Source organism: Pongo abelii, chromosome 6 (genome assembly GCF_028885655.2).
Source record: "Pongo abelii isolate AG06213 chromosome 6, NHGRI_mPonAbe1-v2.0_pri, whole genome shotgun sequence".
NCBI lineage: Eukaryota > Metazoa > Chordata > Mammalia > Primates > Hominidae > Pongo > Pongo abelii.
In genome coordinates, this window is record NC_071991.2 from 6,774,590 (window position 1) to 6,792,381 (window position 17,792).

General features: G+C 45.4%; 1 long non-coding RNA gene across 2 annotated transcripts in view; it reads right to left on the bottom strand.

Moving 5' to 3' along the window:
- LOC129060577 (uncharacterized) overlaps positions 1-16,587 on the bottom strand; it is a 28,300-nt gene extending 11,713 nt beyond the window's left edge. The window contains exons 1-4 of one of the 2 annotated variants that reach the window (XR_008527369.1): positions 16,453-16,587; positions 14,102-14,199; positions 9,892-10,063; positions 1,917-2,156 (exon numbers count right to left, since the gene is read on the bottom strand). This is a non-coding gene — a long non-coding RNA (uncharacterized LOC129060577). Of the gene's footprint in view, positions 1-1,916; positions 2,157-9,891; positions 10,064-14,101; positions 14,200-16,452 lie in introns of those variants that run through there. The other variant, XR_008527370.2, reaches the window with a different exon arrangement.
- Positions 16,588-17,792: the final 1,205 nt, after the last annotated feature.

Here is a 17,792-nt window from a genome sequence, read left to right on the forward strand (position 1 = left end):
GGTAGAGATGGGGTTTCACCGTGTTAGCCAGGATGGTCTCAATCACCTGACCTTGTGATCCGCCCACCTCAGCCTCCCAAAGTGCTGGGATTACAGGTGTGAGGCACCACGCCTGGCCACCCAGCTAATTTTTGTATTTTTAGTAGAGACAGGGTTTTGCCATGTTGGCGAGGCTGGTCTCAAACTCCTGACCTCAAATAAGACCTGATGGTTTTATAAAGGGGAGTTCCCCTGCACATACCCTCTTGGCCTGCTGCCATGTAAGATGTGCCTTTGCTCCTCCTTCGCCTTCCATCATGATTATGAGACCTCCCCAGCCATGTGAAACTGAGTCCATTAAACCTCTTTTTCTTTATAAATTACCCAGTCTCGGGTATGTCTTTATCAGCAGTGTAAGAATGAACTAATACACAGGCATATTCACAAGAGCCAAAAGGTGGAACCAGCCCAAGTGCCCATCATGGATGAATGGATTAACAAAATGTGGTCCATCCATACAATGGAATATTATTCAACCTTAATAGGGCAGAAATTCTGACACCTGCTGCAACACGGACAAGCCTAGAAGACAAAGGACAAATACTAGATGCCACTTATGTGAGTCACCTCATATATGCTTTATATGATTCCACTTATATGAGGTCACTAGAGTAGTCAAATTCATAGACATGGAAAGTAGAGTGGTAGATGCCAGGCTCTGGGGGAGGGGGAATGGGGAATGAGGGTTTAATGGGGTCAGAGTTACTGTTTTGCAAGGTGAAAAAATGTTCTCGATGGTGATGATGGTTGCACCATGTGAATGTATTTAATGACACTGAACTGGTTGCTTAAAAAATGGTTACAATGGGAAATTTTACATGATGTATATGATAAATTTTTTTTAAAGACAGTAAGGGCTGAGATCTTTTTCCACAGCTCTTATCATATTAAAAAAATTTTCTTAATGATAATCTGAGCAAGATTACCATTTTAGCCCAGGCAGTCAGAATCCTTTTCATACTTTTATTCACACTCAATTAAAAAGAGGATTTTAAAACCTGCACTTTTTTTTTTTTTTTTTTTTTTTGAGATGGAGTCTCGCTCTGTCGCCCAGGCTGGAGTGCAGTGGCATGATTTCTGCTCACTGCAAGCTCCGCCTCCCGGGTTCACACCATTCTCCTGCCTCAGCCTCCCGAGTAGCTGGGACTACAGGCGCCTGCCACCACGCCTGGCTAACTTTTTGTATTTTTAGTTGAGACGGGGTTTCACCGTGTTAGCCAGGATGGTCTCGATCTCATGACCTCTTGATCCGCCTGCCTCGGCCTCCCAAAGTGCTGGGATTACAGGTGTGAGCCACCATGCCTGGCCAAAACCTGCTCTTTAGAGATAGAATTGTGTTCTAAATCATTGTGCCATTGTGAATAATATTTATGCAAAGAGGATTATGTAATTCATATGCTTCTGTTATCCAGAATGAAGGAAGAATATTCTAGATATTCAGGAGCAATGCCTTACATGGCTGAAATATTTATCCCAACTTTTTTATTGTAAATATGTGTAAATTGGGAAATCATACTACTGTGCTAATTTGACAAATATACTAACCTTAAATAAAGTTTTGTTTTGTTTTTGTTTTTTTTAAAGAAGGTGACTAGGAGCAAAGATGTAAAGGCAGGGGGGCAGCTACTTGGGAGGCTGGCGTGCGAGGATTACCTGAGCCTGGGAAGGTTGAGGCTGCAGTGAGCTGTGTGATCACACCACTGCACTCCAGCCTGGGCACAGAGCAAGACCCTGTCTTAAAAAAAAAAGGCAGGGAGGAAGTGGGCCATATGGGCTTCTGGGGAAAAATAGCCCAAAGAAGGTACTGCAGGGCAAAGCTCTCAGCCCGCAGCTCTGGACTGGGCTTCCAGAAAGGCCCAGAGGCTGGTGTGGCCGCAGTCAGAAGGGAGGCAGGAGAGGTAAGAAAACAAGTCATGCAGGAAGCAGGGGCCAGGAGGCATTGTTAGGACTTTGATTTTCAATCTGAGTCAGAAGGGCAGCCAGGAGCTTTTGTGCAGAACATCAGATCAATTTCAAGAAAGTAGCAGACACAGAGTTCTCTTCCCAGGATTTAAGGTAGCTTGAAATCTGAAGTTGTTTTTCCCTGCTGTTTAATTTACACCAGCAACAGGAGACTCCTAGAATTAAACCAGGGGTTAGGAAGTTACAGGCCATGAAGAAAATTTTAGGAAGTTACACGCCGTTAAGAAAACACCAGGCGGTGGCTCATGCCTGTAATCCCAGCACTTTGGGAGGCCAAGGCAGGTGGATCATTTGAGGTCAGGAGTTCAAGACCAGCCTGGGCGACAGAGTGAGACTTCATCTCAAAAAAAAGAAAGAAAAAAAGAAAGAGAACTTTATGAAAACGTAATAAGTCATTAGCCCACATTGTGAATTTCTCAGTTAAAAGCATGAGCTCTGTTAAACTTGGAAGTTGTCTTGGCTGCTGCTGCTTTTTATTTAATTTTTTTTAAAAATAGGGATGGGGTCTTGCTATGTTGCCAGGGCTAGTCTCAAACTCCTGGGCTCAAGTGATCCTCCTGCCTCAGCCTCCCAAAATGCTGGGATTACAGGTTAGAGCCTCTGGGAACCCATACAATAGAATATTAATCAGCCTTTAAAAGGAAATTGGGCAAACTGCTCGCTGGAACAAAGTCTCTTTTCTCCAAATTCCTTTTCAGGAAACTTTTGTTCACATATGACAGTCACAGAAAAGACAAATACTGTGTGATTCCATTTGTATGAGGTCCCTAGAGTAGTCAAATTCACAGAAACAGAAAGTAGAATGGTGGTTACCAGGAGTCAAGAGGAGAAAGAATGGTGAATTGTTTTTGTTTTTGTTTTTTGAGATCGAGTCTCACTCTGTCACCCAGGCTGGAGTGCAGTGGCACGATCTTGGCTCACTGCAACCTCTGCCTCCTGGGTTCAAGTGGTTCTCCTGCCTCAGCCTCCCGAGTAGCTGGGATTACAGGCACGCGCCGCCACGCCCGGTGAATTTTTTTGTATTTTAGGTAGAGACAGGGTTTCACCATGTTGGCCAGGCTGGTCTGGAACTCCTGATCTCAGGTGATCTGCCCGCCTTGGCCTCCCAAAGTGCTGGGATTGCAGGCGTGAGCCACCGCGCCTGGCCTGAATTGTTTAATGGATAGAGAGTTCCATTTTGCAACTTATTCAAAATTCTGGAGATTGGTTGCACCACAACGTGAATATACTTAACTCCACCGAACTGTACACATAAAAATGTTTAAGACAATAAATTTCATGTTATGTATTTTTGCTTACAATTAAAAGAAAATGTATGGGAGCAGATATAAATTTCCTCAGGATTTAGAAAACATATTTTCATCAACATTTTTAAAACCTTTCTTCCATTTTAACATACATATATTTTATGATGTTCTTTGGAATTTTATTGAATTATTTTCAATATATCTTTCAATTTGTTATGTCAAAAATAAAGTTCCAACCAGGTGCAGGGTGGCTCACGCCTGTAATCCCAGCACTTTGGGAGGCTGAGGCGGGGGGATCACCTGAGGTCAGGAGTTCAAGATTAGCCTGACCAACATGGTGAAACCTCATCTCTACTAAAAAGACAAAAAATTAGCCAGACGTGGTGGGAGGCACCTGTAATCCCAGCTACTTGGGAGGCTGAGGCAGGAGAATCACTTTAACCCGGGAGGCTGAGGTTGCAGTGAGCCAAGGTCACGTCATTGCACTCCAGCCTGGGTGACAGAGCTAGACTCTGCCTCAAAAATTAATTAATTAATTAATTAATTAAAGTTCTATTGTGTGATCTGATAAATTTATTTTATTTTATTTTATTTGAGATAGAGTCTCTCTCTGTTGCCCAGGCTGGTGTGCAGTGGTGCGATCTCGGCTCATTGCAACCTCTGCCTCCCAGGTTCAAGCGATTCTCCTGCCTCAGCCTCCCGAGTACCTGGGACTACAGGTGTGTGCACCACGCCCGGCCAATTTTTTGTATTTTTAGTAGAGACAGAGTTGTTGGCCATGTTGGCCAGGCTGATCTTGAACCCCCGACCTCAAGTGATCCCCCTGCCTCGGTCTCCCAAAGTGTTCGGATTACAGGCGTAAGCCACCGTGCCTGGCCCAATCTGATAAATTTATTAGATAATTCAAGACATCTGTGTACGCCAGTGTTTCACAAACAGTACGCCACTGTTTTCACAAACAGTAGTCCATAAACTGGGGTGCCTGAATAGGCGCTGGGGACCCTAGGAGAATCTGCATCTTTGCAGATTGGGGGATTAAACTTGACCATCTGTACTTCTGTTAAGTTTTTCCAGTGATTTTTATGACCAGTCGAGTTTGAGAGCTACTGATACAGTTTATACAACTGAAGTTAGGGAATGCTCCAAATAAAACAAACATTTTGCATGGTTTGGAATAAAACACTAGGGAGTCGACGAAAGTGACAATGACCTTATGTAATTTTCTGTTGTTAAAAGAGCGCGAAGTCTTCCAAATGTCAAATACAAAAATGAATCCTAGGAGGATAATAGTCCCCAAGGGGTGATAATTTACAAACGCTAGATCTAGGAACTTCAGTGAACTTAATTTTTATTCATCTAATTTCATGTGTAACAACTGCTCTGGCACATAAAGAAGAAAATGTTGTAAGTTGTCAGGGCATTTCAGTTATTACATCTGCCATTATTCCATCAGTTCCAAGGGCCAATTGGGCTCATTAGTCTGCCAGAAATATCCTATGTCCATGTACAGAGGAATGGTTAAACATTATGGTATGTCCATACAATGGAATATTACTCAACCATAAAAAGGAATGAAGCACTGATTCATGCTACAACACTGATGAGCCTCAAACACGTTATGCTAAGTGAAAGAAGCCCGACACAAAAGGGTCACATATTGTATGATTTTATTTATATGAAATATTCAAGGCCGGGCGCAGTGGCTCAAGCCTGTAATCCTAGCACTTTGGGAGTCCGAGGTGGGTGGATCACAAGGTCAGGAGATCGAGACCATCCTGGCTAACACGGTCTCTACGAAAAATACAAAAAATTAGCCAGGCATGGTGGTGGGCACCTGTAGTCCCAGCTACTCGGGAGGCTGAGGCAGGAGAATGGCAAGAACCCGGGAGGCGGAGCTTGCAGTGAGCCAAGATGGCGCCACTGCACTCCAGCCTGGGCAACAGAGTGAGATTCCATCTCAAAAAAAAAAAAGAAATATTCAAAATAAGAAAAGCCATAGAAGCTAGATGCGGTGGTGCACACCTGTAGTCCCAGCACTTTGAGAGGCAGGAGGATCTCTTGAATCTAGGAGGTTGAGGCTACAGTGAGCTGTGACTGCACCACTTCAGTCCAGGCTGGGGAGCAGTGAGACCTCATCTCAAAAGAAAATAAAAAATAAAAGAAATCTGGCCGGGTGCGGTGGCTCACGCCTGTAATCCCAGCACTTTGGGAGGCCGAGGCAGGCAGATCACGAGGTCGGGAGATCGAGACCATGCTGGCTAACACAGTGAAACCCCGTCTCTACTAAAAATACAAAAAAATTAGCCGGGCGTGTTGGCAGGCGCCTGTAGTCCCAGTTACTTGTAGTCCCAGCTACTCAGGAGGCTGAGGCAGGAGGATCACTTGAACCCAGGAGGTGAAGGTTTCAGTGAGCGAAGACCTTACCATTTCACTCTAGCCTAGGCAACAGGAGTAAAACCCTGTCTCAAAAAAAAAAAAGGCACACAAGCATGTGAGATTAGCAACCATGAGGCTGAAAATTAGCTTCGTTTTGTTGTTTTGGGTTTTTTGTTGTTGTTGTTGTTGTTTTGTTTTTTTGGGATGGAGTCTCGCTCTGTTGCCCAGGCTGGAGTGCAGTGGTGCCATCTCGGCTCACTGCAAGCTCCACCTCCCGGGTTCACACCCATTCTCCTGCCTCAGCCTCCTGTGGTGTTTTTTTTTTTTTTTTTTTTGGAAGAGATGGGGGGCAGTGGTCTCTGTATGTTGCCCAGGCTGGTCTCGAACTCCTGGCCTCAAGCGATCCTCCTGTCTTGGTCTCCCAAAGTGCTGGGTTCCAGGTCTGAGCCACAGTTCCCAGCAGAAATCAGTTTTTAATGTTAATTTTTACCAGGCTGCTAGCTAGAAAAAAAAAGTACTAACCGTGGTGCTGAGGGCCCCAGATCACCATAAATGGGCCTACAGAAGATCACTGCATTTTTTTTTTTTTTTTTTTTTTTGAGACAGAGTCTCGTTCTGTCGCCCAGGCTGGAGTGCAGTGGCGCGATCTCCGCTCACTGCAAGCTCCACCTCCCAGGTTCACGCCATTCTCCTGCCTCAACCTCCCAAGTAGCTGGGACTACAGGCGCCTGCCACCATGCCTGGCTAAATTTTTTTGTATTTTTAGCAGAGACGGGGTTTCACTGTATTAGCCAGGATGGTCTCGATCTCCTGACTTTGTGATCCACCCGCCTTGGCCTCCCAAAGTGCTGGGATTACAGGCGTGAGCCACCGCACCGGGCCAATTATCCTGCCTCAGTCTCCTGGGTAGCTGAGATTACAGGCGCATGCCACCACACCCCGACTAATTTTTGTATTTTTAGTACAGACAGAGTTTTGCCATATTGGCCAGGCTGGTCTTGAACTCCCGACCTCAAGTGATCGTCTCACCTCAGCCTCCCAAAGTGCTAGGATTACAGGTGTGAGCCACCACGCCTGGCCAGATCACTGCATTTATTTGGACAGCAACTTTTAGGCCCGCTATGAGACCTGACAACTACTTAAAATACCACTTGAGTTATTTTATTTATTTTTAAATTTGTTTACTTATTTATTTATATTTTTGTATTTGTTTTTGAGACAGAGTTTCACTCTGCCACACAGGCTGGAGTGCAGTGGCGTGATCGTGGCTCACTGCAGCCTTGACCTTCTGGGCTCAAACCATCCTCCTGCCCCAGCCTCCCAAAGTGCTGGGATCACAGGTGTGAGCCATCGCGCCAGGCCAACGCTATTTTATAAAGAAGGCAGCTGAGGGTCAGAAAAGTTAAGTCCCTTACCAGGGTCATAAGCAAGAAGTGGTGGAGGTGGGATTCAAACCCTGGTCTAAGTCTAAATGATTCCCAAGACCTCCTGAAGCATCACATTGGCTAATGAGGTGTGCGTGTGTAAATAGTTTTCACTGTGGTAAAATACACATAACATAATATTTACCATCTTAACCCCCTTTTCTTTTCTTTCCCTTTTTTTTTTTTTTTTTTTTTGAGATGGAGTTTCACTCTGCCGCCCAGGCTGGAGTGCAGTGGTGTGATCTCGGCTCACTACAACCTCTGCCTCCAGGGTTCAAGCGATTCTCCCACCTTAACTTCCCTAGTAGCTGGGATTACAGGCACGAGCCAACACGCCCGGCTAATTTTTTGTATGTTTAGTACAGATGGGGTTTCACCATGTTGGCCAGGCTGGTCTCGAACTCCTGGCCTCAAGAGATCCGCCCACCTAGGCCTCCCAAAGTGCTGGGATCACAGGCACAAGCCACTGCGCCCGGCCCATCTTAACCCTTTTTAAGTGTACAGTTCAGTGGCATTAAGCACATTGACATGGTTGTGCAGCCATCATCATCCCCATCCATCTCCAGGACTTTTTCATCTTCCCAAAGAGAAACTGTGTCCCCGCTAAATACTCGCTCCCCTCGCCCCTTCTCCTAGCCCCTGGCAGCCATCGTTCTACTTACTGTCTGTCTCCGGAGTTGTCTCTTCTAGGAACCTCATGTAAGTGGAATCCTACAGTATTTGTCCTTTTATGCCTGGCTTATTTCACTGTGCATATTTGGAAGGGCGGGTTTGTTTTCTAAGTAAAAAAGCAACTTCATGCGCTTCCCAAGAGGAAATACTCTGTTTACTTTGAAGACAAAGCCTATAGTAGGGCGCAGTGGCAGGCGCCTGTAGTCCCAGCTACTCGGGAGGCTGAGGCAGGAGAATGGCGTGAACCTGGGAGGCGGAGCTTGCAGTGAACCGAGACCGCGCCACTGCACTCCAGCCTGGGCGACAGAGCAAGACTCTGTCTCCAAAAAAAAAAAAAAGACAAAGCCTAACTCTGGACCTATGGCCACTGGGATTGAGGGAGGTTGACACTGCTCCCCTAAAACAGTGGGGAGAGCCCTGCAGCCAGATTATTCCCAAAGACACAGAACTGGATCAGACCCACTGAGCGACCAGCAGATGTACAGAGCTGACTCAAAAAGTGAGAGGACTATGTCTTTTTTTTTTCTTTTTTCTTTTTTGAGACGTAGTCTCACTCCGTCGCCAGGCTGGAGGGCAGTGGTGAGATCTCAGCTCACTGCAGCCTCCGCCTCAGGGTTCAATGATTCTCCTGCCTCAGCCTCCCAAGTAGCTGGGACTACAGGCACCTGCCACCACGCCCAGCTAATTTATGTATTTTTAGTAGAGACGGGGTTTCACCGTGTTAGCCAGGATGGTCTCAATCTCCTGACCTCGTGATCCGCCCGCCTCAGCCTCCCAAAGTGCTGGGATTACAGGTGTGGGCCACCACGCCCGGCCACGGCCAACTATTTCTTAATATAACTTAAATTTTGGGCAACACAGTTTTGGGTCAGATATATACTATTTATCATCAATGAATGTAAGTTTTCTGGTTAAAAAAGACAAATCTTGGTCCTAGTAAGGAATTCACTATTCATAGACATCCATAGCAATCTTCTTCTCTTTTTCTTCCTTTCTTCTCTCACCCTAAGAGTTTCCCTGAACAGAAACATATCTCCTGTATTTACCGGATTTGAGCTATTTAACGAGTGGCTATTTTTGCTAATCTTTTGGATTAGTCTTTATGACTGCCAGAGAAACACCGCCTTAAAAAGGAAATGTTTCTGCCTTAGAACTTCTACTGAGTTGAAAATAGTCATGATCGGTTAAAAAAATAATGCTGCATAAGTACCCAAACGATTTGTCTCAAAACTGTTCCAGAGGGCTAAAAATAACCAAACAAATAACAAAACCTGGGCAAGGCCCAGTATAAGAAGCCAGACCCAGCCGGGTATGGCAGCTCACACCTGTACTCCCAGCACTTTGGGAGGCTGAGGCAGGAGGATCTCTTGAGCTCAGGAGTTCGAGACCAGCCTGGGCAACATCATGAAACCCCGTCTCTACAAAAAACACAAAAATTAGCTGGGTGTGGTGCCATGTGCCTGTAATCCCAGCTACTCAAGAGGCTGAGGTAGGAGAACTGCTTGAGCCCAGGAGGCAGAAGTTGCAGTGGGCCAAAATCGACCCTGCCTCAAAAAAATAAAATAAAATGAAATAAGCCAGAGCCAACAGATTCTCAGTTCTTGGCTTAGTTTGCTCTGGAGCCAGGATCAAAGCTGATGCAGAGACTTATTCCTATCGTTGCCAAAGTGCAACAGAGCTTTTTACAGCCTTGGGTAGCAAAGTGCTAAGATGCATGATGTCAACGTCAGGAAGTCTCGCCTGGGCAGTGTTTTCAGTTGGGGGAGGAGGCTAATTTTTTTTTTTTTTTTTTTTTTTTGAGATGGAGTCTCGCTCTGTTGCTAGGCTGGAGTGCAGTGGCACGATCTTGGCTCACTGCAGCCTCCACCTCCCGGGTTCAAGTGATTCTCCTGCCTCAGCCTCCTGAGTGGCTGCGATTACAGACGCACGCCACCACACCCGGCTAATTTTTGTATTTTTAGTAGAGACGGGGTTTCACTGTGATGGCCAGGATGGTCTCGATCTCTTGACCTCGTTATCTGCCCACCTCGGCCTCCCAAAGTGCTGGGGTTACTGGCATGAGCCACTGTGCCCAGCCGTCAACACACCCACTTAATAGCAAACCCAATTAATGTGGATTTTCCCCATTTGTCATCTTAAGTAACCGAGGCTGTGCCTACATTAGAACTTACAATAAAGCCAGGCGTGGTGGCGCATGCCTGTGGTCCTGGGTACACGGGAGGCTGAGGCAGGAGGATCCCTTGAGCCTGAGAGGTCGAGGCTTCAGTGAGCTGTGATTGCAACACTGCACTCCAGCCCGGACTGCACCACTGCACTCCAGACAGGGTCAGATGGAGACCCTGTCTAAAACATAAATTATATTTTATTTATTTTTAATAAATAAAAAATATTTTATATGTTTAATAAACAAAATGTTTTATATATTAATATATAACATTTTAGATATTAAAATATTTTATTATAAAATATACATTTATTTTATATAATATATGAAGTATACATTTTATCTACATAATATATAAAATATATTTTATCTACATAATATATAAAATATACATTTTATCTACATAATATATAAAATATACATTTTATCTACATAATATATAAAATATACATTTTATCTACATAATATATAAAATATACATTTTATCTATATAATATATAAAATATACATGTTATCTATATAATATATAAAATATACATGTTATCTATATAATATATAAAATATAATTATTTTATTATAAAATTAATAAATAATATATATATTTTTTTTAGAGACAGTGTCTTGCTCTGTCGCCCAGGCTGGAGTGCGGTGGTGCGATCTCGGCTCACTGCAACCTCCGCCTCCCGGGTTCACGCCACTCTCCTGCCTCAGCCTCCCGAGTAGCTGGGACTACAGGTGCCACCACCATGCCTGGCTAATTTTTTGTATTTTTAGTGGAGACGGGGTTTCACCATGTTAGCCAGGACGGTCTCCATCTCCTGACCTCGTGATCCGCCCGCCTCGGCCTCCCAAAGTGCTGGGATTACAGGCGTGAGCCACCGCGCCCGGCCACGCCCGGCTAATTTTTATATTTTCTGTGGAGACGGGGTCTCGCCATGTTGGAGGGCATCATTCAAACATGCTTTGTTTATGAAGCAGAAACACCCAAGAGCGTCCAAATCCAGCCAATCTAACCTCTTTCGCTGCATAGTGTGGAAGAGCATGCTGTGCTTCCAAATGGAAGAAAATCGCCTTAAAATGAAGGCGTTGAAGTTCTATTGTGAAGTAGGACGAGGAAGGAGTACCCTTCCCAGCCCATCTCCAGGGGACCTCACAGGCCTGGCAGGAAAACAGCCACTTCTTGCCCATGACTGTAAGATGTATTATGTCACTTGGGGAATAAGTTCCAAATCCTATTTTTGGGAAAAGAGGTAAAGTTGGAGGCAGTAAGGGGGAGGCCAAGTCCAGCCTGGAGCTGGAAGGAGCCTAGAGACTCCTCAGTAAGCCTGCCGTTCCAGGGAGACAGACGCTTGCAAAACCTGCCTCCATTCCTCGAGCTGTTCCGCTCTCACGTGTTGAGGCCCCCAGTGGCTCTAGAGGGAGAGGGGGCGGTACAGGATGTTCTCATGAATCACCCCTTGTTCGATGAACTGTCCCGTTACCGGAGCCAAGGTCAAGCTTTAAACATGAGTATGTATTTCCTCTGGAGTGTGCTAAAGGGTAAGTGCACTCTCCTACAAGTCACAGGCTCAGGCTGCAGTGTAAGAGAAATTGAAGTTTTTCTTTGTTCTGTTTTTTTGAGACAGGGACTCACTGTCACCCAAGCTGGAGTGTAGTGACATGAATGTGGCTCACTACAGCATCAACTTCACCCGTTCATGCAGTCCTCCCACCTCAGCTTCCCAAAGTGCTGGGATTAAAGGCATGAGCCACCATGCCAGCCAAAAGTGAAGTTTTTCTTATCTTTCCTTTTTTTCTTTTTTTTGAAACAGAGCTTCCCTCTTGTTGCCCAGGCTGGAGTGCAATGGAGCGATCTCGGCTCATTGCAACCTCCGCCTCCCGGGTTCAAGCGATTCTCCTGCCTCAGCCTCCCGAGCAGCTGGGATTACAGGCGCCTGCCACCACGCCAGGCTAATTTTTGTACTTTTAGTAGAAACAGAGTTTCACCATGTTGGCAAGGTTGGTTTCGAACTCCTGACCTCAGGTGATCCACCCACCTCGGCCTCCCAAAGTGTTGGGATTACAGGCGTGAGCCACTGCGCCCAGCCAAAAAAGAAGTTTTTCAAAAGGTTCGAGACAATGAGACACTGAAACCAATTGCTATTGTGCGATAAAGTACTTAAAATGCAAAAGATTAAGCATTTATTTATTTATTTATTTATTTATTTATTTATTTTAGAGACAGGGTCTTGTTCTGTCACCCAGGCTGGAGTGCACTGGTGCAATCATAGCTCACTGCAGCTTTGAACTCCTGGGCTGAAGCAGTCCTCCTGCCTCAGCCTCCCATAGTGCTAACATTATATGTGTGAGCCACCACCCCAGCCTACATTTTAAAATATACAAAATAATATAAATCAAGGCAAAGTGATGCTGCCATTCATGGGAAACTGACTAGGTACCTGGCACTGTGCTGAATTCTTACATCTTTTACTCAACAAGAACTAAGAAATACCTCGTAAACAATATAAAAATAGGCAAAGACAGTCCCTTTTTGTAGAACAAATGCTTACAGAAAATCATGTGCAGACTCATGATCTTTTTTTTTTTCATCAATTTGAGAGAATAGTGTCCTCTTATATTGATAGAGGGTGGTTAAAAGTAAGACAAAAAAATCACATACTCTAATGTATTAAAGCCAGATCTTTTCCTGAAGAGGCAAAGTTGTCCCAAGTATGTCTACAAGGGCTAAGAGGCTGTCCAATAGAACCTTCTGTGATGACAGAATTGTTCATTATGCGTACTAATACAGTAGTCTCTGGCTGCATACAGCTATTGAGCACTTGAAATGTGACTGGTGTAAGTGGGGAACTGAATTTCAAATTTTATTTATTAAAAATTGGCAGCCAGGCGGCTAGGCGTGGTGGCTCACACCTGTAATCCCAGCACTTTGGGAGGCCGATGCGGGGATCATGAGATCAGGAGATTGAAACCATCCTGGCTAACAAAGTGAAACACAGTCTCTACTAAAAATACAAAAAAAAAAAAAAAAAAAAAATTAGCAGGGCATGGTGGCGGGCGCCTGTAGTCCCAGCTACTCAGGAGGCTGAGGCAGGAGAATGGTGTGAACCTGGGAGGCGGAGCTTGCAGTGAGCCGAGATCGCGCCACTGCACTCCAGCCTGGGCAACAGAGTGAGACTACGTCTCAATAAATAAATAAATAAATAAATAAATAAATAAATAAATTAGCAGCCAGGCACGATGGCTCACGCCTGATCCCAGCACTTTGGGAGGCTGAGGAAGGTGGCTCATTTGAGGTCAGGAGTTTGAGACCAGCCAGGCCAACATGGTGGAAACCCACGTCTCTACTAAAAATACAAAAATTAGCCGGGCATGGTGGTACGTGCCTATAATCCCAGCTACTTGGAAGGCTGAGGCAGGAGAATCGCCTGAACCCAGGAGGTGGAGGTTGCAGTGAGCCAAGATCGCACCACTGCACACCAGCCTGGGCGACAGAGCAAGACTCCATCTCAAAAAAGTAAATAAATAAATAAATAAATAAATAAATAATAATAATAATGAAAGACAGTGGGGCCAGGCACGGTGGCCCATGCCTGTAATCCCAGAACTTTGGGAGGCTGAGGCAGGCAGATCACGAGGTCAGGAGATCGAGACCATCCTGCCCAACATGGTGAAACCCCATCTCTACTAAAAATACAAAAATTAGCCGAGTGTGGTGGTGCACGTCTATAGTCCCAGCTACTCGGCAGGCTAAGGCAGGAGAATCACTTAAACCTTGGAGGCGGAGGTTGCAGTGAGCCAAGATCGCACCAGTGCACTCCAGCCTAGGTGACAAGAGGAAAAACTCCATCTCAAAAAATAATAAATAAAAGACAGTAAGCTGAGTGTGATGGTTCATGCCTGTAATCCCAGCACTTTGGGAAGCCGAGGTGAAAGGATCACTTGAGGCCAACCAAGAGGTTGAGACCAGCCTGGGCAACATGGTGAGACACTCCCGTCTCTGCCAGAAACATTAAAAATTAGCCAGGCATGGTGGCAAAAGCCTGTAATTCTAGCCACTCAGGAGGCTGAGGCAGGAGGATCACTTGAGCCCAGGAGTTTGAGGCTGCAATGAGCAATGTTGGTGCCACTGCACTCCAACCTGGGTGACAGAGTGAGACCCTGTCTCAAAAAACAAACAAACAACTCCCAGCTCTGCCAGTTCCGAGCTGTGACCTCACCTCCATGTCTTCAGCAGGAAAATGAAAACGACTGCTTTTCAGGACTGTTCTGAAGACGGGATAATATTACACCCAGCAGCTTCACCACCTGTTCACACCTAGAGGTGGGAGTTCAATGAATAGCTGCTATTAGCTGTTAAGATCATCAGTTGCCTGATTGCAGATGAAATATTCTTAGGAATTATGCCACTATTGTCAGTTTCTCTCTTAATAACATATATTAGAAGAATAGTGAATATGGGAGAGAACTATGTGCATAAAGATATGAGCTTTTATAACAAAAAGATATGATTTTATAATAAACTTATGCCTGGCCGGGCGCAGTGGCTCATGCCTGTAATCCCAGCTCTTTGGGAGGCCGAGGCCAGAGGATCACTTGAGGTCAGGAGTTCAAGACCAGTCTGTTCCAACATGGTGAAACCCCGTCTCTACTAAAAATACAAAAATTAGCCGGGCACGGTGGCTCACGCCTGTTATCCCAGCACTTTGGGAGACCGAGGTGGGCAGATCACGAGGTCAAGAGATCGAGACCATCCTGCCCAACATGGTGAAACCCCGTCTCTACTAAAAATACAAAAAATTAGCTGGGTGCGGTGGTGGGCGCCTGTAATCCCAGCCACTCAGGAGGGTGAGGCAGGAGAAAGGCGTGAACCCGGGAGGCGAAGGTTGCAGTGACCCAGATCACACCACTGCACTCCAGCCTGGGCAACAGAGTGAGACTCCATCTCAAAAAAATTAAATAAATAAAAGAAAAGAAAGAGCAATCATTTATTGATGTTATAGAATAACACAATAGCAATTCTCAATCTTTTTTAGTAGATTCCTACATTTTAAGGACATTTCACTACAAGCCATGAAAGAAATTTAAAGTTGTGATTTCTATAGTAAAAAATTGGCTTTTTTTTTCTTGAGATAGGGTCTCGCTCTGCCTTGCAGGGTGGAGTGCAGTGGCATGATCACGGCTCATTGCAGCCTCAACCTCCCAGGTTCAAGCAATCCTCTCACCTTGGCCTCCCAAGGTGCTGGGATTACCAGCGTGAGCCGCCATGCTTGGCCATAATGGACTTGTTCTGCGTGACGGATTTCCCTGTAAGGGCCTCTAAGACGCTCTCATGCAAACAGGCTGAGGAGGAACCCACTGTGGGCCTGCAAATCAGCACAGGTCCTCCCTGCCCACCCCCGTCCACCTGAAAGGGCCCAGAAAAGCTCCCAACATTGGGAGCCTATGAACATCCTTGGCAGAAGTGAAAATTCTGACCAGCCCACTCTGAAGAAAACTACTGCTCTTTTAAATTTTTATCTTATTTTATATCATTTTATTTTATTTTTTTGGTAGACATGGGGTCTCACTGTGTTGCCCAGGCTGATCTGGAACGCCTGGCCTCAAGTAGTCCTCCCACTTTGTCCTCCCAAAATGTTGGGATTACAGGCGTGAGCCACCACGCCTGGCCTTAAAACTACTGTTCGTGTTGATGCAGTGTGAAAATGTGGTTTCTTACTGAAAGCCATGCACCAACATAAAAAATAAACACAAAAACACATTTTACTTTTCTATCACATTTATCTTCTTTCTTTAAGCACTACCTATGGTTATTGAATTAAAGAGCTGCAGCTGGGCCGGGTGCAGTGGCTCACGCCTGAAATCCCAGCACTTTGGGAGGCCGAGTCAGGCAGATCACTTGAGGTCAGGAGTTCGAGACCAGCCTGGCCAACATGGTGAAACCCCATCTCTACTAAAAATACAAAAATTAGCCAGGCGTGGTGGTGGGCACCTGTAATCCCAGCTACTCGGGAGGCTGAGGCAGGAGAATTTTGCTTGAACCTGGGAGGCAGAGGTTGCAGTGAGCCGAGATCGTGCCGTTGCACTCCAGCCTGGGCAACAAGAGCGAAACTCCATCTCATAATAAATTAAATGAACACATAAAGAGCTGCAGCTGGGTCAGGCACAGTTGTTCGCACCTGTAATCCCAGCACTTTGGGATGCCAGGGGGGAAGGATTGCTTGAGCCTATTAGTTGGGGACCAGTCTGGACAACATAGTGAGAACTTATCTCTACAAAAAAAGTTTAAATTTAAAAAAGGAAATAGTTATGATCTTGTTGTAAGGTTTGATACATTACACACACTTGCGTTAACAACCCATACTGAACTAAGTCTGAAATTTTTATGTTAATTTTTGCTCAAGAATTTGGATAAACAAAATAACCATAAAAACATCCCGAAACAGCACACTTCCTAGGTGAACACATGGCTCCCTCTTGTGGTCAATGCGAACCTCACGGGCACAGCCCCAGGGCTTTCTTCCCAACCTCACCCACTCCCCCCAAATTATTATGCAGCTACGTAAATTACCATGAGATTCACGAAACACAGTCTGTCCCACAGCAGCATTCCATCCAGTGCGGCCTGCTTCAGCCTTTCACCTTCAGGGGGAGATGAGAATTTCCCACTGTAGCTTAAAATTTGCCCAGAATAAAGATCACTTAAACTAAGTGATTATTTGGCATCCTCCAACGACACATGACCTCATCTGCCAAGTTAAACACAATATACATATATATATATGCCCGTATCACTTCAAAAATAAGCATTATTAGGCCGGGCGCAGTGGCTCACACCCGTAATCCCAGCACTTTGGGAGGCCGAGGCGGGCAGATCACTTGATGTCAGGAGTTCGAGACCAACCTGGCCAACATGGTGAAACCCCATCTCTATTAAAAATACAAAAAAATTAGCCGGGTGTGGTGGCGCATGCCTGTCATCCCAGCTACTCGGGAGGCTGAGGCAGGAGAATCTCTTGAACCCAGGAAGCAGAGGTTGCAGTGAGCTGAGATCGTGCCACTGCACTCCAGCCTGGGTGACAAGAGTGAAACTCTGTCTCATAAATAAGTAAATAAATAAATAAATAGTTAATTATAATTAAGAGATGGGGGTCTCCCTATGTTGCTCTGGCTGGTCTGGAACTCCTGGCCTCAAGCGACCCTCCCGCCTCAGACTCCCAAAATGCTGGGACTACAGGCGTGAGCCACCCTCCCCAGCCAGGAGAAGCTGATTTTAATGGAAATTCCAAATGCTTAAACATTTTTAAATTCACGTATTTGCCAAACCTTGCTTTTACACCGTGCAGTAGGAAACATGAACATTTATTTAACAATGAACCTGCCTGAGACTTAACCTACTCCTCCCACTTCCCCAAGGCATCACAACACAAAAGCTAAAAAGCGCTTTTCTCCTACGACCGCATTCCCAATTTCCAGATGAATTAAGACATGGAACAAAGCACCTGCATTTAAAATCAACCAAACTCCCCTCTTTTCTCAGCTCACCCTCACATAATAGGTTTTCCTGAACAAGTATGAGTCATAAGTCTTGGAATATGGGAGTGTGAAAAGAAATAGTGCTTTCTGGCCGGGTGTGGTGGCTGACACCTGTAATCCCAGCACTTTGGGAGGCTGAGGCAGGCAGATTGCTTGAGCTCAGGAGTTGGAGACCAGACTGGGCAACACAGTGAGACCCTGTTCCTACAAAAAATAAAAAAATTACCCAGGTGTGGCAGTGTATATCTGTAGTCCCAGCTACTCAGGAGGCTGAGGTAGGAGGATCACTTGAACCCAGGAGGTGGAGGCTGCAGTGAGCTATGATTGCACCACTGCACTCCAACCTGGGCAATGGAGCAAGACCCTTTCTGAAAA